Genomic DNA, 25528 nt, shown 5'->3' with positions numbered 1-25528 from the left:
GGCATTCCTTCACTTATTTACTCACCCACCTTTTCACATTATGAGCTGAGCCTTTGTCTGCAGAGTTGCAGGCAGAAGAGGCCTATCAAGAACGAACTACAGCAAGGGGTGGGGTGATGGAGAGTTCACTATGCCCCGGCACATAGACGGACTGAAAACGTAGAAGTCATGAGTCAAACATGATGCACAGTGCCAGGATGTGAGGTGACTGTAACATGGCGGTGTTTCCAGGGCTTTAAGTGGTGTAAAAAACTGGGGGGTCTCTTCAAAGGGGGTGTTGGATGTAATTAAGAGCGTAGTTTAAAACACCTAGGCTAAAAATCTGCTCTTAGCATAGTGTTGCGCCCGACTGTTATTATGTTGTTTCTGTCATTGCATCCAGATATATAATACAGCAAGTATCATTACACCAACAACAAGCCAAGACTATTGGCTTTGTCACTGGTTTCTAGTTCCTTAAAATAACAAGCATTGGAAATGCAATAGGTCTCGCATTAGAAAAGTTGGAGCTTTTGGTTTTGTAAATGACAAATATTTTATTTATTTGTTGGTTTTTAAAATAGCTAAATTGATAGCTTTGTCATTTACAACGCCAATAGTTATAACTTTTGCGAATGTGACACCTATAGCATTTGGAATGCAACATGTTTTGTATTTACGTGACTTATATGGCAGCTCTCGTCGTTATGCTACATCTCTAGAGAGCAGGAGAGTGCAGCAGGGGAGAGAAGCACAGCAATGCAATATGTCTCGTATTAGGAAAGTTTGAGCTATTGGTATTGTAAAGGACACATTTTTTATGTATGTGCTTGTTTTTAAAATAGCGAAATAATAGCTTTGTTATTTACAATGCCAATCGTTTTATCTTTCGCAAATGTGACACCTATTGTAACACAATATGTGTTGTGAGGGTGAGTGAGGGTGAGGTGTTGAGGGTGAGGGGTTGAGGGTGAGGCGTTGAGGGTGAGTGAGGGTGAGGGGGTGAGGGGTTGAGGGTGAGTGAGGGTGAGGGGGTGAGGGGTTGAGGGTGAGTGAGGGTGAGGGTGAGGGGTTGAGGGTGAGTGAGGGTGAGGTGTTGAGGGTGAGTGAGGGTGAGGGTGAGTGAGGGTGAGGTGTTGAGGGTGAGTGAGGGTGAGGGTGAGTGTGGGTGAGTGAGGGTGAGGGTTTGAGGGTGAGGGGTTGAGGGTGAGGGGTTGAGGGTGAGGGGTTGAGGGTGAGGGGTTGAGGGTGAGGGTGAGTGAGGGTGAGGGTGAGTGAGGGTGAGGTGTTGAGGGTGAGTGAGGGTGAGGTGTTGAGGGTGAGTGAGGGTGAGGTGTTGAGGGTGAGTGAGGGTGAGGGTGAGGGGTTGAGGGTGAGTGAGGGTGAGCTAACACATCTTGCGCCAGTAACAACAGTGGTGTTTCTAAATCCCGCTGATCCCTACTAAATCAAAGTATCTTATGGGATATCGCTCCTGTCATTGTGCTAGGGCGGTGCAGTTACCATGCTTCGGAGGTAGCCGAGCTTCTCCTTCCCCCTCCGTCCTGCGTCTCCAGCTGGGGAGATCAACAGCAGAGATCTCGGTCAGGTAATCGGACGACACTGCGGAAGTAAGCACGGGCCCTTCTTGCAGCAGCCATGACGGTCACTCTATCCGAACGAAGTCCCGCGGAGGAGGAGTGTACTTCTCTACAGACACCGAATAACAGTGACGGACGAGCAAGCGGTGACACTAAAAAGGGACTACGGTAGCCCTCGCCAGTGTAGTGTAAACGTGTCTGCCATGATGGGTTGGTGGTTCTGGTGCTTGTGTTAAGCGACTATAAAAAAAACGCGTATGAAATTAGTTCAGTTGGAGTTTTTAAACTACGTCAGCGTCAAAGAATTAACGTAAATAGGTAACAATATTTGATTTTTAGACTCTAAATTGATGCGTTGGTCCTCTACACGATAAACTGCGATGATTTAGTTTCGTGAAAATGTGTTAATGCTTAGTTGATACAGCGTTCTTCAAAAGCACCAGAATCAAGATTCCAAAATTGCTACAGTGTTTATGGAGAAAAGAGACTAGGTTTACTGGCCTATATGATTCGTGACATGAAAAACGAATGTAAATACTTCTAAATAGTTGGGAAATTCCGCTTACCAAATGTGACACTATCACGCCTGTTTTACAAACATTACTTTGCCATTTGGCACGTGAAGTTTCACATTTAAACATCCTCGTAACGGGCTAAGAATTCATGCAAAGTTGTAATGTTGACAAAAATAGCCAGGGCTTGCAGCCTGAGGTTGTCGCACGTGACGGGGCGGATCTCGCTTGTCCGCCTCAGTATCTGAGGACTTGTCCGAAGTATTGGCCTGGCAGCATCAACAGCAAACACCGCCGCCATGTTGCTTCAACGATGTCCGCAGTTGACTCAAGTAGAAGCTGTGATGAAAGTATACTTTGGTTTACTTTACGCAAGAAAAATATATATAAATATGTTTCTTGTATCTTGATAAACTAATTAGTAAATGTATACTAAGAAGTAAGAGCGACTCTTCATGTTTCTGAACAATTTAAGTAAAACACACTGAAGGATAGAAATTAAACTAATACAGTGCTTAAACAACAAGTCAGTTTAAAAGACAAAGGGCCGGTTACAGCGCACAGGAGAACTGTTGTGCCAAGAGGAGAGTAGGAACGGAGGGCATTGCTGTGGGGAGGGGGGAGGAGAAATGCGACGCGACATGGCAGGCAGGGGAGGGGGCGGAGCGGGGGTGTGGGAGGAGTGCGGGAACAGACGGCGAGGGGAGGAGAGTAGGAGGAGGCGAGTAGGAGGAGGAGAGTAGGGGAGGCATGGCCTAGCGGCCGTGCAATCAAGAAGTGAGGGGGCGGAGCTGGGGGAGGCTGTGAGAGAGAGAGTAGGCAAGGCAGGCGGCTGGGGGCATGTGCACGCGCATTTAAGCTCAATGCGCATGCGCATTGAGCTTAAATTTCTCGTGCACTGCAAGGAATCGCCACGATTCCTTGCAAGTTGGATAAAGAGTGGATAAGCCACCATAGACTCGCAAGCTCGATGCGCATGCGCATCGACAGGCGAGACCTAAAAAAGCAGCAACCATGGCTTTGTTGAATATAATTTAGAAAATACTTCAGTTCTAAAATGACCAGACTGAGAGAGAACGATAACCCGTTCTTTTTAACTTGTTTTACAGGCTTCTTTAAATGAAGTTTTCTCTAACGTTGCAGCTTGGGCGTTTTACTTTTTTTCTAACAGAATGCCCTTCTGTACACTGAATGAAGAGAGAGGAGGGGTTTGGCCCTGTAGGGAAGAGGGTAGGTAGGGCCTGTTGTAGTACAAAAAGGGGGGGATTTACCTATGCCTCTATAAACAACACTGAAGAAGACATTTAATGCTGAACAGAGGGAAAAAACACTAGTTAATTAGTTTACCCAGACATTTAATTTATGTCATTGACTTTTTTCGTTGTGTATTTCACATTTTAAGGGCGAGAAAAATACATTATCAACTTCACATTAAGCCAACCAAAAAAAGTTTGGGGGGAGGAAAAAGCACAAAACAACATATAATGCAATTAATGTGTAGAAAAAGTAAATAAACAAACCATACCAATGTGCATTTACAAAAATGTTGCCAACAGTCATAAAACCATTATCATAAAACAGTACAAAAACATTATCATTAAGTCAATTCGTTGATTTTCAGGGGGTAAGTCCTATTCACTACACACCCAAAATCCTGTCCCGATATTATTGCAGTAGTTCATATTATTAACAACAGGAATGATAACCAAAAAATCAAATTTTTTGACAAGCGTGAATGACTCAATGCCTGATTAAATGCCGACGCGTTTCGAATCCCAATGTTCTAATCATCGGATTCTCATCAGGGCGGGGAATTATATCCGCAGGTACTGTATAAAAGAAATAAAAAGGGAATTATTTAGGAAGGGTCCACCTATTAAGGAGGGAAAAAAAAAGGGGGGGGCTTTTTCGCATCAATGCATCAAAGGATGCAACATACCTTATGTGGCCAATGCGTACTGGTCTATAAGTCTCTTAATTGAAATGTCATCGAACAACCGTGTAAATCAACCTGCGGGAGAGCGAGATTGGTCTAGTAAGTAATGGTATTCTGCTTGGAGGCTGACACCAGTTGTATTGGAAAAATACAGGCAGGTGGATTTACCTTAAATTCTGAATGATTCCAAACTGGGTTCGCAATTAAAATGTTGGATTTTTGATTCCAGTGTTAAGTCCCCATTTGGCCATCTACAAGAAGAATATGAATTGATCTTAGCGCGGTGACTGACTTAAAAAGTAACGAAGCCAAAGGTAGAAAAGCATAGAAAAGCTTACTTGTTTGTTAACTTGATTGTTGAAGGGGATTGTTTCTGAAAGGCGTCCTGGAAAGGAACGAGCAAGAACAGCCAGTGAATGGCGGTGTTTGCGGAAATGAAAACCAAAGACGAACTGCCGGGTTTAGATTGTTGTAAAAGCGCAAGGCGTCTTACCGTTACTTGAGACCCTTGGTGCAGAATATTGCACTCCGAATGTGAAAGGAAACCGTTTATTCCACTGCCGGATTTAATCCTGAAAAAACAACGACGTGAGTGAATGCATGCCTGGAACCGTAATGAAGACGGAGTTTGCGTGTATGTTTAAGGCAGAGTCTTACCGTGAATAATAACTAGCGTGCGGTCGACTCAAACGATGATGTGAAGGCAGCAGCGAACAAACGCGGGTGAATTGCTGTAAGCTTAACCCTTCAGTCACCTGACTGGAGGCGCCAATCAAGGCATACAAGGGCCGATGACCCATGCCACTAAGAATTATGGGAGTTGTAGTGAGCCTAAAAAAAGGGGACATATTTTATTGTCAGTTTTTACTGGAAGTTTGGCTGGAGTGCTTATATTCTATTAACTTCACTTAGCACATTCAGCCCATTATTGACGCATTGTGGTCGAACATGATACACAATTGCCACACTTGTGGTGCCAGCTTATTGGTTTTAAATTCGAATGTGTTATCAAATCACTCTTTTGTTTTGGGATGTGGCTGTCAGCTTTTATCAATTGTTGTCCAATGCTCCTATTTTTGCGCATGGCGAAAATGGTTTTTTTTAGGGGATGTTGCAAATCCTCCAATAGATGCCAATTCTTCAAAATAATGCGTTTGAATTGATTTGTGTGTGATCCATAAGTTGTAACACACACCAATTCATTGAGTTCACCTTTTTCTTTTTTATGAAGGAGATTTTCCCTCGGGGTGAATCTTGCACGTTTTTTTGAATGTTTGAGGAGTTTTTTTGGGTAACCCCTTTTCGCCATCTCAGTGCAAAAATTTGTTGCATGGTGATCAAAGTCTGCCACATCCGAGCAATTTCGCCTTATTCTTAACATTTGGCCAAAAGGAAGATTTTCCTTCAAACACTGTGGATGCGAGCTTTTATAATGGAGGATGGTGTTTCTATCAGTTGCTTTTTTGTGCAAGGTTGTTGTCAGAATGTCGTCGCGGATGCCTACTGTGATGTCAAGGAACGTCATTTTACTTTTACTGGACTCTATTGAGGAGCTGATGTCCAAGTGTCTCGAGTTTAGCCAATTGTAGAACTGGTCGAGTTCAATCTGGCTCCCCTGCCGCAGGAGCCAGATGTCGTCAATGTATCTCAACCATTGATTTATGTGGCCAGAAAATGGGTTATTATTATATATGAATCTTTGTTCATACTGTGCCATATACAGTACCGCCATCTCAGGTGCGTATGGGCAACCCATAGCGATGCATTTTATTTGGACAAAAAACTCATTTTCAAACTTGAAATAGTTGCTGCGTAACGTTATCTCAGCTAATGATAGGATAAATGAAGTAGGCACTCTGTGCGGTCTCTCCCGTTGGTCAAGATATAATTCTAAGACCTGCAACGCCTCGTCTTGAGGGATTTGAGTGTAAAGTGAGGTGACATCAAGAGTCACCATCATGTGTGTTGTTTCATTAAATGATTGTCCCTGTATCTTAGTGATGAAATCAGTTGTATCCCTGAGGTATGACTTGACTTGCGGTAAGAAAGGTTTTAAGAAAAAACACCCCGACACAATTGGTCGGCCCGGTGGCTTTATATCGTTCTTGTGAATTTTTGGTAAAAAATAAAGAACTGGCGTTCTTGGTGATTTTTTATTCAAAAACTCAAATTCCTTGGGGCCTACGAATCCTTCCTCCAGTCCTGCCTTTGTAATGTTTGCAATCTTGTCTTGTATAGCCTTGATGGGATCTTCCTTTATTGGTCTGTACCATTCTCGGTTGTTAACATGTGCTGTACCTTCCTCTAGATACATGGTGCGAGGCCAAATAACTACTGCCCCGCCCTTGTCCGCTTGTTTAATTAAAATGGACGTATCTGATTTAAGATCTTGAATGGCAGATGTTACTCCTCTAGTGATGTTTTTATGTACAAAACTTTTTTGCTTTTCTAGTTTAGAGAGGGAGGAAAGGACGGCTTGCTCAAAGGCCATAACTTGTTTAGGGATATTTTGGGTCGGAGTGAATCTTGATTTGACCCTCATTCCTGTGGTTTCCTGATTAGACATCACTTCGGCATCAGCGAAGAAACCTTCAACCTGATCTTGCGACAAAAATCTAATGCCTCCAATTTAAGTTGGGTAAAGTCCGTTCTTTTATTGGGGACAAACTTGAGGCCCAGGGACAAAAGTGTTTCTTCATCTTTAGTCAGTTGTCTGTTAGAAAGATTGACTATGGTTGATTTTTCTAACTCTTGTAGGTTTTGTTGCGAGTCCGCATCTCCCATGGCTGTTTGAAGCGGACTCGTGACTGTCCGCCCCTGCCTAAAAAAGGAGATGATGTTGCAGCCCCTCGTCTCTTGGAGTTGTCTTGTCGAGAATCCGACGACGAGTCAGACGATGTTGTGTCTGAAAATGTGAGGAACCTGTTCCTAGATCTACCTTGAAATGATGTTAAGGCCCCCCTTGATTCCCCAGATGTGTAAAAGTCTTCCTTCAAGAATGGATACACTTGTTCCAATTTAAACGATTTGGAATCCCTTTCAAATTGAGATGCTTTAATATTTAGTGTATTATCCTTAAAAAGCTGTATTTCCTTTTCAATCTTATCTAGGAGAATCTTGGCTTCCGTAACCGTTTGATTGTCGGATATAGTCTTAATCAGCTCTTCAATTTCTTTCTCTTCTTGACTACAAATACGTTGAGCTGTCTCAATAGTATGGACCATAAGGTCCCTACTACATTTCGTATTAATTTGATTGAAACCTTTTTTGTAATCCGCGTCTTCAGTGAAGATCACCGGAATATTCTTCACCTGGAGTCCCCAAGGGATTGTTCCAGCTTTAAGGTGTTTAAGTAGGAAGTGGCCGTGTAATTCAGTTCGTATATGCTTTTTTTGAAGACGGGTTAATTTATCTGCCTCATTTTGCTGTTTGGCTGAGGTACTCAAAGTTATATTGGAAAAAGGAGATGATTCAATGAGACTTTGTATGTGGCTTTCCGTGAAGGACAATGTATCTTTCTCTGCCATGCTAGGCAGGAGACGCGTCTCCTGCTAAAGAATTAATCAATTCTTTGTCTGATAGGGAAGACACTTTTTGTCAATCCCGACCCACTCGGGTAACAACCAGGACGCCTTTCAGAAACAATCCCCTTCAACAATCAAGTTAACAAACAAGTAAGCTTTTCTATGCTTTTCTACCTTTGGCTTCGTTACTTTTTAAGTCGGTCACCGCGCTAAGATCAATTCATATTCTTCTTGTAGATGGCCAAATGGGGACTTAACACTGGAATCAAAAATCCAACATTTTAATTGCGAACCCAGTTTGGAATCATTCAGAATTTAAGGTAAATCCACCTGCCTGTATTTTTCCAATACAACTGGTGTCAGCCTCCAAGCAGAATACCATTACTTACTAGACCAATCTCGCTCTCCCGCAGGTTGATTTCCATGGTTGTTCGATGACATTTCAATAAAGAGACTTATAGACCAGTACGCATTGGTCACATAAGGTATGTTGCATCCTTTGATGCATTGATGCGAAAAAGCCCCCCCCCCCTTTTTTTTTTCTTCCTTAATAGGTGGACCCTTCCTAAATAATTCCCTTTTTATTTCTTTTATACAGTACCTGCGGATATAATTCCCCGCCCTGATGAGAATCCGATGATTAGAACATTGGGATTCGAAACGCGTCGGCATTTAATCAGGCATTGAGTCATTCACGCTTGTCAAAAAATTTGATTTTTTGGTTATCATTCCTGTTGTTAATAATATGAACTACTGCAATAATATCGGGACAGGATTTTGGGTGTGTAGTGAATAGGACTTACCCCCTGAAAATCAACGCATTGACTTAATGATAATGTTTTTGTACTGTTTTATGATAATGGTTTTATGACTGTTGGCAACATTTTTGTAAATGCACATTGGTATGGTTTGTTTATTTACTTTTTCTACACATTAATTGTATTATATGTTGTTTTGTGCTTTTTCCTCCCCAAAAATTTTTTTGGGTTGGCTTAATGTGAAGTTGATAATGTATTTTTCTCGCCCTTAAAATGTGAAATACACAACGAAAAAAAGTCAATGACATAAATTAAATGTCTGGGTAAACTAATTAACTAGTGGTTTGTCCCTCTGTTCAGCATTAAATGTCTTCTTCAGTATTGTTTATAGAGGCATAGGTAAATCCCCGCTTTTTAGGTTTCGACCTGGCGAGGGGCACGCAGTGCCCCTCCCAGATCGAAAACTTCTGTCTACAGTAGGGATGTTCGGACCGCCTCTGTTTCCCATTGGCTAGCTCCATAAATGGACGCTAGCCATTGGGAGACAGAGGCTGTCAATCACGCTTTCCCCTGAAAACGCGATTCGGGGGCGTTTCTCTGACTTTTTTTAAGCCCCGCCCCTTTGTCCTGGGCCACGCTGTGATTGGCTGCCGGCCCGGGACACCTCCGTGACGTCATTTCCCGGGCCGCGCTGTGATTGGCTGCCGGCCCGGGACCTGACTTGTTTTTTTTGGTGCTTGCGGTTTTCCTCATTGTTGCCTCGTTCTTCTTGAGCACGGTGAGCAGTCCAAGCCCTCCCCGGGAGAGACAGAGCAGGGGCGAGCTGCAGGGGAGAACTTTCTATACTTTGTTTAGCCTCCATCGTCTCCCCGTGAACTTGCCCTTGTGCCCTAGCATTGCCTCAAAGCAGACACTATGTTGCCTCGGTGCCCCCGCGCACCAGCGTCTCCCCGGTGCCCTCGTGCACCAGGCCTTCCTCAGGGCCCTCACACCCCGGGGCTGCCCGGCTTCCAGGCTCCAGCAGAGCAGATTAGCGCAGCCCAGCGCCCCGGCCGCAGCTCGCATTACTGACCCTAAGCCTATTAATGCACAGACGTGTAAGACGCGCATTTGCGGGCAGATGGAAACAAATGTGCTCTAACTGGATTTCATGCGATCCCTTCCACCGTCTGCGACTCGCGGGCAGCAGCGAACAACAATTAGGTGTGATCGAAAGAAAACTGTTGGTGATATGAAAAATGCCTTGTGTTTACGCCCGTGGCACTTTGGGGCTCCCGGGTTTGGGGTACACAAAGGAGAGAGAAAAGCATTTTCACTTTTTAAGTTAAACAATTCGTCCTCCTCCAAAATGCACCCGTTTAGTTTCCTGGATAACCCCGCCCAACACTTCAATATTAAGCCACACCACCCTCAAGCAAGCCCGAGCCCCCATTTGCTGCGCTGTATTTGAGAGACACTTTGTCATCGCTGATCTCTGCGACCGAGAGAGAGGGCAAAAGGCGCGTTTGGTTGTAATCATGGCGCTGTCAGCCCCTTAACGGGCTATTCATTATCAGTGGCCCAGCCCCGCTCTCTATCGCAGCGGCCGACCAGACACAAAGTCCAATTATTCTCCGCATCCATTGCCCGGGGGCGCGCGTCACAAATGAACATCTCTGTCCCCCGGGACAGGCTCGACAATTATTAGTTTAGTGCGAGAATGAAAAATGGCTCAATGTGAAATTAAAGGTACAGGAGAATTAATTTGTCACATCCCGTTAAAGCAGATGTCGTTTAATGACTAGACTGTCTACACCGGAAGGCCTGGTTTAGAATCCCGGCGCCCCGCTTGACCGGTGTGTGGTCTTTGGTAGACTGCATATAGCGCACCCTCCTTAACTTGTGACGTCTTTTGACACAGTATTAAAGGAGCGTAGTTTTTTATATTAAAAAAAAAGTTTTAAGAAATTTGCTAGAATGTCCCAATTAAGTTCATGTTTTGTTAGAAATAAATATGTACCGATACGGTAAACAAAAAGTATCATTTTTCCACCCAAAGAAATGTGTGGCTACGTCACAAGTCAATGAAGAGGAAATGAAAGAAAAGTTGTCGATGGTGAAAGTGCCTCACGCATTGAAAGTGCTCATAAATATTAATTAGGTGACGTAGCCATTACTCTACTAAACGCGTGGGTCTGCAACATGCATTTAATGTTTGTCGATTTGTCAGGCCAGACCATTGTGTGTATCCGTGGCTTGGTCGGTGGAGACGGCCTAATGAATGGCACGGTTAATGAAATCAGCTCGACAGCCGAGGTCAGACACAATCAGTCAAGAAGGGAACTTATGTTTTTCTCCCGTGACCTACACAGATCTCCACGGAAGGCTCTGTTGTAATCAAAAGAGTGAAGGCCGAGCAGCACACATCTGACTGCTGGCTCCAGAAGGCGGGCTGCTTGCAGAGAGCATTACCCCCCGGCGGGCAGAGGGACTGCAGTAAAAAAGTCACAGCTGCCATATGAAAGGATCCATTTTTAAACCCCTAACAGGGGTCCCTGTTCAGCAGCTCGTCCGAGAATCGCAAGTAACAAGTTATAAAATGTAAAAACTGCAGTCTTTCCATCAAATGAAGGTGCTTCTAAAGCTAATTATGTCTGGTGCTTTCTAAAGAAACATCTCAGACTGGAAAGACCAGGTCAACTTGACACTGTTTAAGATTTTTTGTGTGCATTGTGCCAAGATTAACATTAGGGACTTATTTGTAAATAGGTATTGCTACCGCAGTGTTGTTTAAAAGAGCTTTAGATTGTGCAAGGTAGTGTTATGCTAATATCATGATACTAAGTGTAAGAATACTAAAGGGTTACCGGCTCAGTGAAAGCAATAATTCCAAACTTTAGCACTTTTCTAGAAAAATAGTGCAAATAGTGGATGCTGTTCTGTGCCGCTTAGAAGGGCGTGAGTGGGTATAGTGTGTTTGTGTGTGCATTTGTATGTGTGTGTGTCCCTGTGTGTTTTTATATGTGTGTGTTACACTGTGTCCCATTGGGTTCACCTTCTGCCACTCTGATGGGTGTGTGCTCAGTTTGAAGAGCCCCATACAGTGGGGTGTTGTGTGCTCGTATGTTGTTCTCCTCTCCCCTCCCGCTGTCCATGTTCCCGTTCCTGCCCCCCCTCCCGCTGTCCGTGTTCCCGTTCCTGCCCCCCCTCCCGTCGTTTGCAGGGGTGGGTTGTGTGATGTCTCGCGCTGCACAAAAATAATTGCTCTGTCCGATTCATGCTTCCCATCGACACTAACTCAATCACAGTTTGTCCAGTACTTTAAGTGCCATGATTATACACTCTGGCCATACCATCTCCACCCCCCCTCCTTACAGTTTTCTGTAGCCAACAATTAACTGCGCAAGCAAACCTATCAGATCGCTACATCTGCTCCCTATCTAGAAGTAACCAGTTCCTATAGCTACAGGCTATCAACTCGCACTATCCAGCACAAAGCAGTGTGAGTCTTCTAGGGAGCGCATGGTGTGTGGGAGAGCATGGTGTGTGAGAGGCAGCAGTGTGAGTCTTCTAGGGAGAGCATGGTGTGTGGGAGAGCATGGTGTGTGAGAGGCAGCAATGTGAGTCTTCTAGGGAGAGCATGGTGTGTGGGAGAGCATGGTGTGTGAGAGGCAGCAGTGTGTGAGAGACAGCAGTGTGAGAGACCTTTTATTTATGTTTTGGTTTTTGAAACATAAATAAAACGCATTGTTATCTGCAATATCATTAGCTCAAACTCGCGTAAATACGCGACCTATTGCATTGCAAATGCTATAGGTCTCGCATTTGCGAGAGATTACGCTATTGGCATTGTAAATGACAATGCCATTTATTTATGTTGTCAAAGCCAACACATAAATAAAAATGTTGTCATTTACAATGCCAATAGCTCTAACTTTTCCAAAGGCGAAACCGTTGCATTGTAAATGCTTGTTGTACTTCTGTACACTGAGGAAGGAGGAGGCCACCACATGCTTTAACACCCCAGACTGCCCCATTGTCATTCTGTGTGTGGCAATCATCGGCATACTGAATGACAATGGGCGGGAGGGGCTGGTCGTGTGCTCTAGGAGGATTGCGAGGCGGCTCCATCAGCGGGGGTGAGGCCTCCCACAGGGGAGCAGCACTGCTCCCTGGGATGGCTAAAATTACAAACAAAAGACGGTCAGTGAAATTTATGGACGTTTGGTCACCCTAGACGGTCCGCGGCGACCCTGGCACCTCATTACGGCGCACCGGGTTGCCGTGGAGCACAGTTTGGGAACCACTGGCCTAGAGGCTCATAGGAATGAATGGGAAGACATTCTCAATTTGCGATTAGCAATTAGAGAATCACAAATTGAGAATGCAATTTCAAGGTTGCAAGGGTGTCAAAATGACACCCTGTTGCACCCCTGAAATAAGCATAGGTGAACATGTGGCGTATATACATGCCCTAAGGGCATGTATGCGCGCCACATTGCACTTTAAAAAATGCAAAAAATGCATTTTTCAAAGAAAACGCAAATTACCACCAACTTGAAGTTGGTGGTAATTTGCGATTCCTTAAGGCCAAATTGTACTTTCTCTGTGCTTCTTACATTGCATTTTTTTGCGAATCCTTAAATGCAATCGCAAAATAGGGAATCGCTAATTTTGCCCTTATTTTGCGCTGCAGTTTTTTATTAATGCATACCACTAAGCCCAATTGCGATAGCAAACGCTGAAATTCTGCGAATTTCGGCGTTTGCGATCGCAATTTGGAATCATACATATGGCCCTTAAATGTCTGTAAGTGAACTATTCAGATATTCCAGAATATATCAGAATTAGGAAAGCATAGATTAAACACTTTTTTGTAATTCTGAAGTGTGGTGGAAACAAATGTTTTACTATGATCTAAACATATCCTGACATTTCCACACGTTATTGTTTATGTGATTATACTTTTATCAGTAAAATTGGATTTCTCTGCAAATGTAATGGTCGTTTCGATTGAAAATGGGTTGTCTGTAGTGCACTACCACACCATGCATACTCCACACTTTGCTACTCCATTCTACAACACTCTACAATACTCTACTCTACAATAATCTATTCCAGTCTATGCTCCTCCCCTCTATGCCACTCTACACCATTATGCTTCATTCTACAACACTCTACTCCATGACATGCAACTCCACTCTCCGAAACTCCACTCCTCTGTACACTGCCCCACTCTGCTCTATGCCACTCCACTTTGTGCCACTCTGCAACAAGCCGATCACTCTTCATCCTTCAACTTTACGCCCTTCTGCCTCTACAGTACTCCACTCTATGCCACAACACTCTGTGAAACAACACTCCATGCCACTTTACGACACTATACTCCACTCTACAGCATTCAACTACCCTCTACTCAACTCCGCTCTATGACACCTTACTCCACTCAATGACACTCCACTCTACAACACTCCATTCTATGCCACTCCATTTTATGAAACTTTGCTCCACTCTATGCCACTCTTTGCATCTACACTCAACGACACTCTAGTCCACTTCATGCCCCTCTATGACACTGTACAATACTCTAGGCAACTACGACTATGCCACTCCATGCCACTTTACTCCACTCTACTCTGACACACTATTCTACTCCACAATGTCACTCAACACCACTCCACTCTATGACACTCTATGCCACTCCACTCTACAGCACTCAATTCCACTCTACACCACTCTACACTACAACAGTCTACTCTACTCTATGCCACTCCACTTTACTCTACCACAGTCCACACTATGACACTCGACAATACTCCACTATATTTAATTTCGGAGCCAATTAGGATCGCGGACGGACCCCAGAGTAGCAGAGAACCTCTGCATGGCCTGCGGAGTTCCCTCCTGTGCAATTAGGATGTGACTGCCACCCTGGCGGTCACATCCTCTATTTTTACCATTGCGGCGGGTGCGGCTTCAAGCTGCACTCGCCGCAGTGGTAAAAATGCATACATTGTATTTGTATGCCGAAAGCGGCAGGCACCGTGCTGTGCCTGCCGATTTCTGCATACAAATGCAGGGGGGAACCATAGGTACCCCCCTTGTGCACCCCCCACCCCCCTTCACCCAGGGGCCCCGCAACGGGCCCCTGCAGTGAAGTTCCACATGCTTTTCCACGGCGGAAAACCCGCAACGGAAAAGCATGTTTTGACACCCATCCTAATATGGCTGGCGGTGTCTCAGAGACACCGCCACCATATTAGAGCTTTTCCGCTGCGGTTGTAAGCCAACCGCGGCGGAAAAGTAGCAGACTGAAACCAGGACCCACCAGCCATCCTAATGTGGCGGTGGGTCTTTTAGTGGGTCCGCAGCGGATTTTCCGCATCCTCCGGCCCGGCGGTGGCTTCCGCTGGCCCAGAGGATGCGTAAAATCCGCTATCCTAATAAGCCCCTTAATTTGTGCCATAGCGTCTCGCGATTGACTCTGTCGAAAGCTGCGCTATAGTCCACGAAGCAGCAGAATAAAGGTAGCTGGTTGGCCAAGGTGGCTCTCCATGACAGGTAGGACAGTGCTATTATATTGTCCATCGTGGAGCAGCCCGCTCTAAAGCCTGGCTGGGAGTTAGGCAAGATGTTGTTTTCGCTGGCCCAATTTTCTAGTTCCGTCAGTAAAACACGGGCATAGGCTTTGGCTTCAATGTCCAACAAAGCTATTAATCTATAATTGGCCGGGTTTGAGTGATTGCCCTTTTTATAAATTGGGTGTAGTATTGAGCCCTGCCAAGAAGGTGGAATTGAGGCTGTGAGGAAAGCATGTCGAAAGAGGGGTGTAAGTAGTTCTGCCCAGAACTGCCGGAATATTTTAAAGACTGCTGCAGGTATTCCGTTTGGCCCTGGCGCCCCATTGTTCTTGATGCGGCTGATGATCTTACTTACTGCGATTTCAGATGTGGCCAGGCCCAGGGTGTTTCCATTGAGTGGAGCTTGGGGCGGGGAGGGGGGTGACACCTCCCCTACCCCGCCGTTATAAAGCTGGTTGATGTGCTCCACCCATACGTTCTCAGGGACCTCGTTTTCTTTAGTCTGGCCGTTGTTACTGAGCTGGTTAATGTGTCTCCAAAATCGGGCCGAATTTCTTTCTTTTAAGAGGGAGAACATTTTTATCCAGGCTTCCTCAATGCGTTTGATCCGTTGGGCCCATGCACGTTTCTTGCTGGCTGCTTGATGTGGCCCTTTTGTGGCTCGCTGGGCTGCTCTTTCTCCTTTTTGCCTTCTATTTAGGCCATTTTGCCTCCTTCGTTTGTTTTCAGGTGTTTCCTGGTTTGAAGCCTGGTTGAGAGCCTTTGGAGTCCATTTATTTTGATCGGCAGATGAGCCCCCCAGAGCCTGATGCAAATCTCTCAAGAGAATAGGCCAATGATTTAGGAGGGCTTGTGGGCCAATAGTGATTTTTAATTGAGTGTTTTTCGTTACCCAGTCAGCCAGTTTTGAGTCTAAAGCAGCTTTCGACAGAGTCAATCGCGGGACGCTATGGCACAAATTAAATTCCTGGGGGATACCATCTCCTCTTCTCTCAGCTTTGATATCCTTGCATCCTAAACTTGGGTTAGGATCAAAACAAGTGCACAAACATTATCCCCAAAAATTGGAACTGAAAACGGCCTAAAACAAGGCTGCGTACTAGCCCCGCAACTATTCAATCTTTACACTGCCGACTTACCTAAAGAACTGGCAGGCGCAGCCCTGGCCTCCCCAAAACTGGTCGGGATACGTCTACAGACAATGCAATATGCCGATGATATTATTATCATGGACCACACGAAAATCGGACTGCAAAGATCGCTCACCGCTCTTAATAAGTACAATACAAAGAATCATCTTTTGATGAATGAATCCAATACCAGATCTTTGGGAACTACAAAAAAAAGAAAAATCTTACTTGGAGAGCAGGGGGTTTACAAATAGCGACCTGCACCAGCTACAACTACTTAGGAGTCTGGTTTAACGTTAGGGCAAACCAAGCAGCACACCTTAGACACTTAAGGCCTAAGGGCATGGGGATCATCCACAGCCTGAGGTGTTTGAACCGTCACCTGCACAGCCCTTCAGCCGAACCAATCATAAGGGTGCTACGGGCCAAACTACTACCTGCAGTGACCTACGGCCACCTGGCCTTCCCCGGAAAAATGGATGCATTTCTGGGAAACTTACAAATAAAAACCTACAAGAAAATCTTCTCTGTCCCGCAACACGCATGGAGGTCGAGGTTGAGACTTGAGCTGGGCCTGACATGCGTAAACCTCTATTGCCTGGAAGACTTAATTAAATTTTATATTCACACTTTACGAGCTCCAGGATAATCTCTGAAAGAACAATTACAAGCCGCGTTCAAAGACGAACATTCCCCTTGGCACAAACAGTTGCACCTTGCCACTTCCACACTAAAGATTGAAGCCACCTCCCTCACTAACTCAACTATCCCCCTGTCAATGTGGAAAAAAACAATAACAAATCAAATCATTTCAGTTTCATTCCAGACAGACGCTGCCGGGCTCTCTAAAAATGGTCTTTTCACAGCCCTGAACGAATCATACATCAAGGGGAAACCTCAACCATATTTTAACTATTCCCTCAATCCCCAGACTCGCAACAAAATACTATACATGAGACTGCTAACCCTACCAATTTTTGACTTCCATCCGCAGTGGGCCTGGTGGAACGAGCAGCCCACTTGCAAGCTTTGCAATTACATACACGAGTCCTGGCTCCACCTGTTATGCTGCTGCCCATTCTTTGCTACCAACCAACGCCGCTTACTGATTCCTGTTTTCCGGGAACAGTCACTAAGACATTGTAGGGAAGCATCGGCCTTGTGTTTTAGCAACAATTTAGGCCAGGCCCTAGCAAGAGCTGGGAAGTTTGTCAATATTATTTTAACTGCACTGCATAATGCTCAGCACTAAGAATCTGACCATGATTTTATACATTTTACAATTTTATTCTATCATTTATTGTTTTGTTTGTACATTACGGTTTTTATTAACTGTATAATAAAGTAAGTAAGTACTCCACTATATGACACTCCACTGTACTCTATGACACTCTACTCGACAACACTCTACTCCACTCCATGCCACTCAATGGCATTCTACTTCACTATTCGCAATTTCCAGTATGCCGCTCTACACCACTTAACTCCACTGTACTCTATGACACACTACTCTACTCCATGATGCCAATCTATGTCACTCCACTCTACAACACTATATGCTGCTCCACAACACTCTACTCAACTCTATGCCACTCTACTCTACAACAGTCTACTCCACTCTACTCTATGACACTCCACTCTGTGACACTTGATGACTCTCTACTTGATGACACTGCACTCGACACTCCACTCGACAACTCACCAATGACAACACTCTGTGACACTCCACTCCAATCTATGCCACTCCACTCTTCGCAACTCCCTCTACACCACTCCATGCTACTTTACTCCACTCTACGCCACTCAACTCTACTCCGCTCTATGCCCCTCCAATCTATGACACTCTACTCCCTCTGTGACACTCTACTCCACTCTATGCCCCTCCATTCTATGACACTCTACTCCATCCATGACACTCTATGCCACTTCACTCTCCTCTACAACACTCTACTCCACTCCAAGCCTTTCAACTCTACTCCAGTGTATTCCCTTCATGCCACTCTACACCACTCCACAATACTCCACTCTACGTCACTCGACTCTACTCTACACCAACGCAAACCCGTGAGTATTGGTCCAGTCACAAAGAGGCTGCAGAAGTGAACTGAGAGGTTATTCCATCGAAGCCCAGAAGTGTCTTTGAGTCTTGCGATGTTGGGGGACCTGGGGACACATTTGGTCTTCTTCTCTTCGGGACATGGTGTCCGAGTGCCGAGGGTCTTTGGGGTGTAGGGTTTCTCCCTCCGCAACATTCGCAGTTGAAGGGGCCTGCACTCAGAGACGCAGGTGACACTGGGAAATTCACAAGGAGGCACTCCACAGCGGACTCAGGACCTGCAGGGCTTGGGGACCAAGCTGAAACTGTGGTCCCGCTTTGACATGGGCGTGGATGCAGTGATGCTTGACGACATCGGGTTTTGGTAGTTACGGAGGCCTGACAGTTCTTCTTTTCTGTCTGCAGAGGACAGTTCCATTCTCCATTGGGAGGTCTTAGATCTTAGACGAAGTACTGGCAGGTCTCTCAGACTTTGGGGACTCAGCAGCTGCAGGACAAGTTGGCTTTTGGCACAGTTGGTAAAGTCAGCAGGCAGGCTGGCAGTGTTGTTGCTAAGTCAGTTTATGGTTCTTCTGTTCTTGCTGTGCAACTCTTCACATCTGTCTTCTTTCTTCAGGCCAGAAGGATCTGATTTCCTGGTGCCAGGGGGTCTCCTTAATTCTGAATTTAGCGGCAATAGGGATGTGTAGGGTAGTAGCCAATGGGCTACTTACCCTTGGGGTCACTACAGCACCTATATTATTATTATTATTATTATTATTATTCCGAGTTTTGTATAGCGCCTGGTTACCAATAGGCATCCCAGCGCTTATCAGAACATAACAGTGCTAATAGGAAACAGGGATTAAACGGAGAACAAAAAAGTTTTTAAAAGTTGACCACTTCTTGTGGGAAGTGGTCGCAGAACGCTGTTGCCTGAGTACCTAAGTGTGCCAACACAATGATAGCCTCTTCTGAAAAGTTCTGCCCACATCAGGTTAGGCCACCTTATGGCTGGTACCAGCCTGGGGGTGGGAAAGCCTACCTGACTAGATCATTTCCCACTTATTCAGTTGCCAAAGGGCTCTGGACAAATGAGGGGTCGTCTCCTCTCTTGTGAAAGGAGCTAGATCACATTTCAAAGGTGGGGGCTTATTTGAAGTGCCAGCCTAGAAGTGATAATCAGCATGACATCCTGAGGGAGGGGGTGTGAACAGTCTCTTCCCAGGCAGGCTTTGTTTCTGACCTCCTGAGAGCAAAGGCCCTCAACCTGGGAGGTCAGAAATCTGTCTTGCGTTGCAGGCTGGCAGAGACCAGTCAGCCAACACAACAAAGATTGGTTGGTTTTCAGGGGGCACCTCTATGGTGCCCCCTGTGTGCATGTATTCACAAATCCACCACTTGAATCAGGATGGGTTTGAGAATACGAGATGTTTGATACCAAATATTCCTATTTTCGGTGAAGCCATCACGTAGCTGGAGAACTTGTTTTCACCAGTGTCTCACACATGTTCTAAAATGGCTTCCCTGTTCACTTGTACAGGCAGTAATAGAACTGACCAGCACAGGGACATATCGTTCTTCTGCTTCTCTGACAACTCTCTGTCTCCCCTCTCAATCTCTCTCTCTTATTTTCCCACCCTTGAAGCCTCGCTGCACCTTCTGCAATTAATCTGGGGGGATTTGACTGAGGATTGGCACTGTTTTTTTATAGATGGCCTCCATGGACTCCAGCCCACCTAGGGACTGTCTGGTAGAATAAAGGGCCTGTCCAACCCTGTGCAACTTTGGTATTCAGTACTCCAACCTTCAATAGCACCAACCGTAGGCTCCTGAGCAAAACTTTGGGCCCTGGCACCTATTCTTTTACAGATAAAGTGCTGGCTAGAATAACAAGCAGCTAGTGAAATGCTGCTGTTTCAACATCACACTTGGATGCCAGGATGCACGTGTTGAAGCCGGAGCCTTCACTCTAGTGCAACCTAAACCACACACTTCAGGTTAGTAGCTAAGGAAGGAGCAGCAAGTGGGCTTCCATTCACTAGATGTACCTTAGCATGCAGCTTGCTCTCAGAGCTAGTGAGCCCAGCCTCCTGGCACCCAACCCTACATTGGTAGGCCCTAGACGGTGGCTCTGGTTCACCAATGCAGACGCATTACATTTGTGCTTTATTTTTGTCATAGATAAAAAAGCACCAATGCAAAGGTAAATCTCCACTGGTCACAGGAGGTTGGTACGTTTTTGAAATGTTCTCATATAAAGACGCAGAGTCGTGATATTTATAAAGTTCAATGTTCCCATTGCCACGTGGGGGAGAAATTGCATGGAAACTAAGGCTGGTGTGGAAATGACATTGCATTAGTGCTTTGCATTCTGAAAGCAAAGAGGATAAATACAGGCAAATGTGCTTTACATACCGGGGCATGTTGGTGTGTCAATTGTGATTTTCTTACGTAGGAAATGGTACTGACACTGCAGTGGTGTATTGCATACTGAAAGTAATATTAATACTGGCTGATAGAGGGGCTTTGCTTACTGGAGACAGTAAGTATATTTACTAAAAATAGTGCTTTTCGTACTGGGACCAAGAGTGCTAGTTCGGAACCCGTGATTTGCTGGAGTAATGTGGGTATTAGCTTGTGATAGAGCTTTGAATACTAGGCAGTGATAATACTAACTATTAATGGTTTTGTTTTCATATGGTAAAAGAGGGTCCAGGAATGGCAATGGTGCTTTAAGGACCAGAAGCAATAATGTATTGAATGGCAATGGTTCTATGCATACTGGCTGGTGATCGTGCTTTGCACACTTGGGCAATGCGAAAATCGATTGGCAATGGTGCTCAATTAAATTTGAAGGCCAATGAAGATACTGACTGGCAATAGAGGGTTCCAGGCTGGAGTAATTCAGATTGGGAGCAATGAGAATACTTCCTGTCAATTGTTTTTCCAAAGTTCTAGTTCTAAAGGTCTGATCTTTACAGGTGAGTGTATTATTTTATTGGGTAGGATCTTTATGGAAACTAAAATCATACTAACACCAAAGCAAGAGTGCTCATTAGAAGTTGGGGGGATGTTAGCCCCATATTTACTCCCACTTGATTTATCAATGCGTATTACTATAAGTACTATCAAATTAGAGGTGGATGAGCCAGGCTTGAGTCTGAAGGGAGACAGCCTTTACAACTAAACTATTACAACGCATGCCTTTACATCGCATGTCATTGCAACGCAAAAGGGGTGCAGCAGTGGGTATAAGGTGTTGGATTTAACTCCAATACCTTCCCTACTGTTGCAGACACTGGAGTTGGAATAGAAAATGAATCTATTCCCACTTCCAGCGGCCCCCAACAGAAAGTCGGAGTAAAAGTTTCTGTTGCAACGGCATGCGATGTAATAGCATGCGTTGTAACGTCACTTATTCGAGTCTGAAGCCTGTCTCTGGTTCGGCTGGAGGTCCTGTTGGAACCCTGAGCCTAAATACGAGCCGGGCCTTCATGTGGCTGCCTGCCACCCTCTCCCTAAACAGGGGGCTGTTTTACAGCCAGAGGTGTAATCTTTGGAATGGGGGAACAAGGTTCAAGTCTTGGCATCAGCTCAACATCCTGTGATTCTGGGCAAATTACTTAAACTCCCCGTGGCAATAAAAAATGAATGCAACTTTGTGTAAAGTAACTGTTGCTCATGTAAAGCGCTCCAAGCCGAGTTTGCTCTTAATAAAAACTGCAGAAAAATGCACAAAGAGGAAAAAACCAACCTTTAACACAAAAAAGGAAAGACAAATAGATATCCATTTAGTGACTGATTTGTACAAAGTGAAACCAGAAAACCTGGATAAATTGTGGCTTTCCTGCTTACATTGTCTGATCTTTTATTTCAGCAAAACTCTTTTTTTTTCATTATCACATATGAAACCACTTATGTGAGTTCAGAATACCAGTTGAACAAAAACATTATGTTTGATTTAATAGACTAAAATGTTCCACTATAATAATCTGGGCCAGTCGTATTATTCCTGAGGTACGCTCAGACGATGGGACCCCCCAAGTGACCTCCGCTGCTATAGCACAAACTTTTGGTACCTTCTATGCGCACCTCTACGCTGCTCGACCCTTGAGCGCTCCTCTGGCTGCTATGATGGATGAAACTGGTACCCGATTGCCTTCTCTTTCTCAAGAGACAGCAGACACTCTGGACCGCCCCTTCACCTTAGAGGAGGTCCAGGACGCCATCTACCTCCTGCACCCTGGGAAGACGCCAGGTCTCGACGGGTACCCTCAGGAGTACTACACGGGCTTTCGGGATATTTTGGCCCCCCACCTACTGGATCTCTTCCGCCATGTAGCAGAGACCGACGCATTCCCACCTGAGTCGGATATGGCCACAATAATGGTTATCCCGAAGACGCAGCCGCCGTCCCTGAGTCGCGCGGACTACCGCCTGATCTCGCTGATCAACACGGAGCCTAAGCTCTTCGCCACCGTTTTGGCTCAGAGACTCCGGCTCTTCCTGCAGGACCTGGTCCACCCCGACCAATGCGGGTTCATGCTGGCGAGAGGCACCCGCAACTGCATTCGTCACCTCAACCTGGCCCTGGCCCATTGCGATCGCTAACCCCATATCTAGCCCTCCTGTTCATAGACTTTGAAAAGGCCTTTGACACGGTGAATGGGGTTCACCTACAAGATGTGCTGGCCTGGATGGGTTTCGGTCCCTCGTTCCGCCATCTCATCAAAGTTCTCTACACCAGCCCAGAGCCCGTGTACTTATTAACGGAGAGCTCTTCGAGGCCTTCCCGATCCGAAGGGGCACACGTCAGGGGTGCCCACTCTCGCCACTCCTATTCGCATTGGCAATGGAGCCCCTGGCGGCGCTCATCCGACAAGACCCACTTATTCATGGCTGGGCCTGGGACTCGAGCCAAGTGGACAAAATAGCCCTCTATGTGGACGATGTGCTGCTCTATCTGACGGACCCCGAACATTTTGTCCCCAGGTCCCTGAAGGTCCTCTCGGATTTTGAGAGGGTCTCTGGACTTTGTCTAAACGCGGAAAAGTCCACTCTGGTCCCACTGCATCTCTCCAGAGACTGCTATGATTGGCAGTCGATTATCCCCTTTAGGAGGCACTCGGTCAAATACCTCGGCGTCTGGGTAGCTCTTCTATCGGAGCTTGAGTGGGCCCTGAACATCACGCCCTTGGTTGTCAGGATGAAGGCAGACCTCAAGAGGTGGCAGACTCTTCCCCTGAACCCCCTGGGCAGGAGTGCGTTCTTCAAAATGATGGTCCTCCCCGTTTCCTTTACATACTGCAGAACATCACGGTCCTCCTTCCAAATAGTTGGTTTCTTGACGGCGTCCTCACCCGGTTTCTTTGGGGAGGCGGGAGACCACGCGTATCCCTGGCACACTGCCGTATTCCCCCCTTTGATGGGGGTATGGGGTGACCCATCTTCACCTCTACTACCTGGCCATGAAACGTATCGTCATCCACGATTGGTATGCGGGCGGCTGGTCCGACCCTGCCTATCGTGTGGAACTCACTGCGTTGGTCCAGGCGCTTCTTTATGGTAGCCCAGTGCCACAGGCGATGGTCTCGGTCACCAGGACGGTGTTTCAGGCCTGGCGTACAGCCCTACGGCACGTGGGATGGGACCGGAAACTCACTCGACAAACGCCACTCTGGCCCGCGGTGTGCCTCAGCCCCTGCCGATTTCTATCACATGGTATGGTGTTGACCGGTGCTGATGCTGTTTTGGAGGGAGGTGGAGCTTGAGCTTACGCAGGCCTTGGGCTGGGAGGTTCCATACGACCCTCTGCGTATGTTGCTGGGGGTCTTTGATGGCCTGGATGGCTCTAGGGTGGATAAGCGCCTCTTAGGGACAGCTGTGGCGGTGGCTAAGAGGGACATAGCAGCGCTTTGGTCGCACGCCAAGGCACCTACGGTGCAGCAATGGAGGAGTGGAGTGGACTGGTGTGGGATCCAGGAAGAGGCCCTATTCGAGGCTCGGGATGTCCGGACTTATTTAACAAAGTGTGGGGTAAATGGTTTAACAAGCTGCCACCATGATGATCTGTCTTCCTTCTCATTTATGTCATGCTGTAACTATCGTGCGGACTGCTGTGCTGGATGGCATTGCTCTATCTTTGTCATCAACCAACTCTGTCATATTTCCTTTTAAGTCTATTGAACTGCAACCAATGAATTTTCTTTGTTCTTATAAAACTAATAAAGTTGATTATCAAAAAATAATAATCTGGGCCAGTACAGGGTTTACAGAAAAACTGCCTTACTTCTTAGCTCACTAATGATTCTTGTTTAAAAACTGTCACTTTTATTAAGTACTTCTCAGTACAGTGTTATAATGGGACATATTAATATCAGCTTCCACGCGTTAAAGAAATACATACGCCTTTTTGAAACTTGAAGAGACTTTATAATATTTTACCTTATGTTTGTTGAATGATTTACTTAGGAAACATTTTAAGGACTCAGCTCTCATGCACGCGCTCTAAGCGTCAAGCTAGACCTTTGACTCGGCTCTCCATGTTAACTCGCCCATCTCTATACCAAATGCAACTTTGTGCGGATTCAGCGTTTACTCTCTGGTTAAGGAAACTTTCAGTTATCAGGGAGAAAAAGATTCGGGATGCAGCCAATGTCTGCCTTAGACAACGTGGACGTCAGCAGCAATGTACAGAAGTTAGAAAATAGAGAGAGCTCGTGAATATCAGCTGCCCAAATTCCAAAAAATGTCCAACGAACCCTGAACAGAATTAGAGTAAGCAAACCCCTGTAAAGGGCGCTCTGTACAGGACATTTCTAAGATGTCGACTTCTCGGGCCTCTTGCTTACCTCACTTTCCTCTCCGTGGTATTTTACTTCACTTCCTTCTCCGGGGTGGCTACCTCACTTCCCTCTCCGGGGTATACTTCACGCGCTGATTCTCGACGGTCGGTCTTTGGCGTCTGCATAGAGTCAGGCGGCTCCCTGAAATATATCCTTCCTAGTTCAGGCAGGTCTCCAGATATTTACTGCCTGCCGCCTTACTGTGCCAGCATTTGATAATAAATGTGCAAGTCAGCAATCCGACTTGCCCGCTCCCTCGCAGTTTCGTAATCGGCGAACAATTATTAATCTTTAACCCTATAACCTTTCAATCTTTCCAGCCGCAGTATTAAACTTTCATAAAACTCTAAATGTGCAGTTTTATAAATGTACAGCTGTTTATTCGTTTGAGTTTGATACAGCGCACTTACGGGGAGCCGCTGCGTTGTGAATAAGAACAACGAATTTGCACTTTTTTTTTTACTTCGCAATGTTGTTTCGCCTCATTTTGATATGGTTGCAGGTTGTGTATCTTTTCTTTAAAGTCAGTTATTTCTGTCCAGATTACGAAGGAGGGGCCTCCCTGTGCTTATTTGAGTTGCTGGTTTCCGGTGCTCAGCACTGGCACTGGCACTTAACCATCAACACCAGCTCTAATAGCACCAAGGAGATTAAGGGCCATATGTA

The 25528-nt window shown here is 45.7% G+C and overlaps 1 protein-coding gene across 1 annotated transcript in view; it reads right to left on the bottom strand.

Moving 5' to 3' along the window:
* LOC147679671 (serine dehydratase-like) overlaps positions 1–25079 on the bottom strand; it is a 162979-nt gene extending 137900 nt beyond the window's left edge. The window contains exon 1 of the mRNA XM_086943255.1: positions 24869–25079. The gene's annotated coding sequence lies outside the window, so the exon portion shown is untranslated. The remainder of the gene's footprint in view (positions 1–24868) is intronic.
* Positions 25080–25528: the final 449 nt, after the last annotated feature.

The sequence above is a fragment of the Lissotriton vulgaris genome, chromosome 11 (genome assembly GCF_964263255.1).
Source record: "Lissotriton vulgaris chromosome 11, aLisVul1.2, whole genome shotgun sequence".
Taxonomy (NCBI): Eukaryota; Metazoa; Chordata; class Amphibia; order Caudata; family Salamandridae; genus Lissotriton; species Lissotriton vulgaris.
The sequence above is the reverse complement of the archived record's forward strand: the minus strand, read 5'-3'. Positions and strand labels throughout refer to the sequence as shown.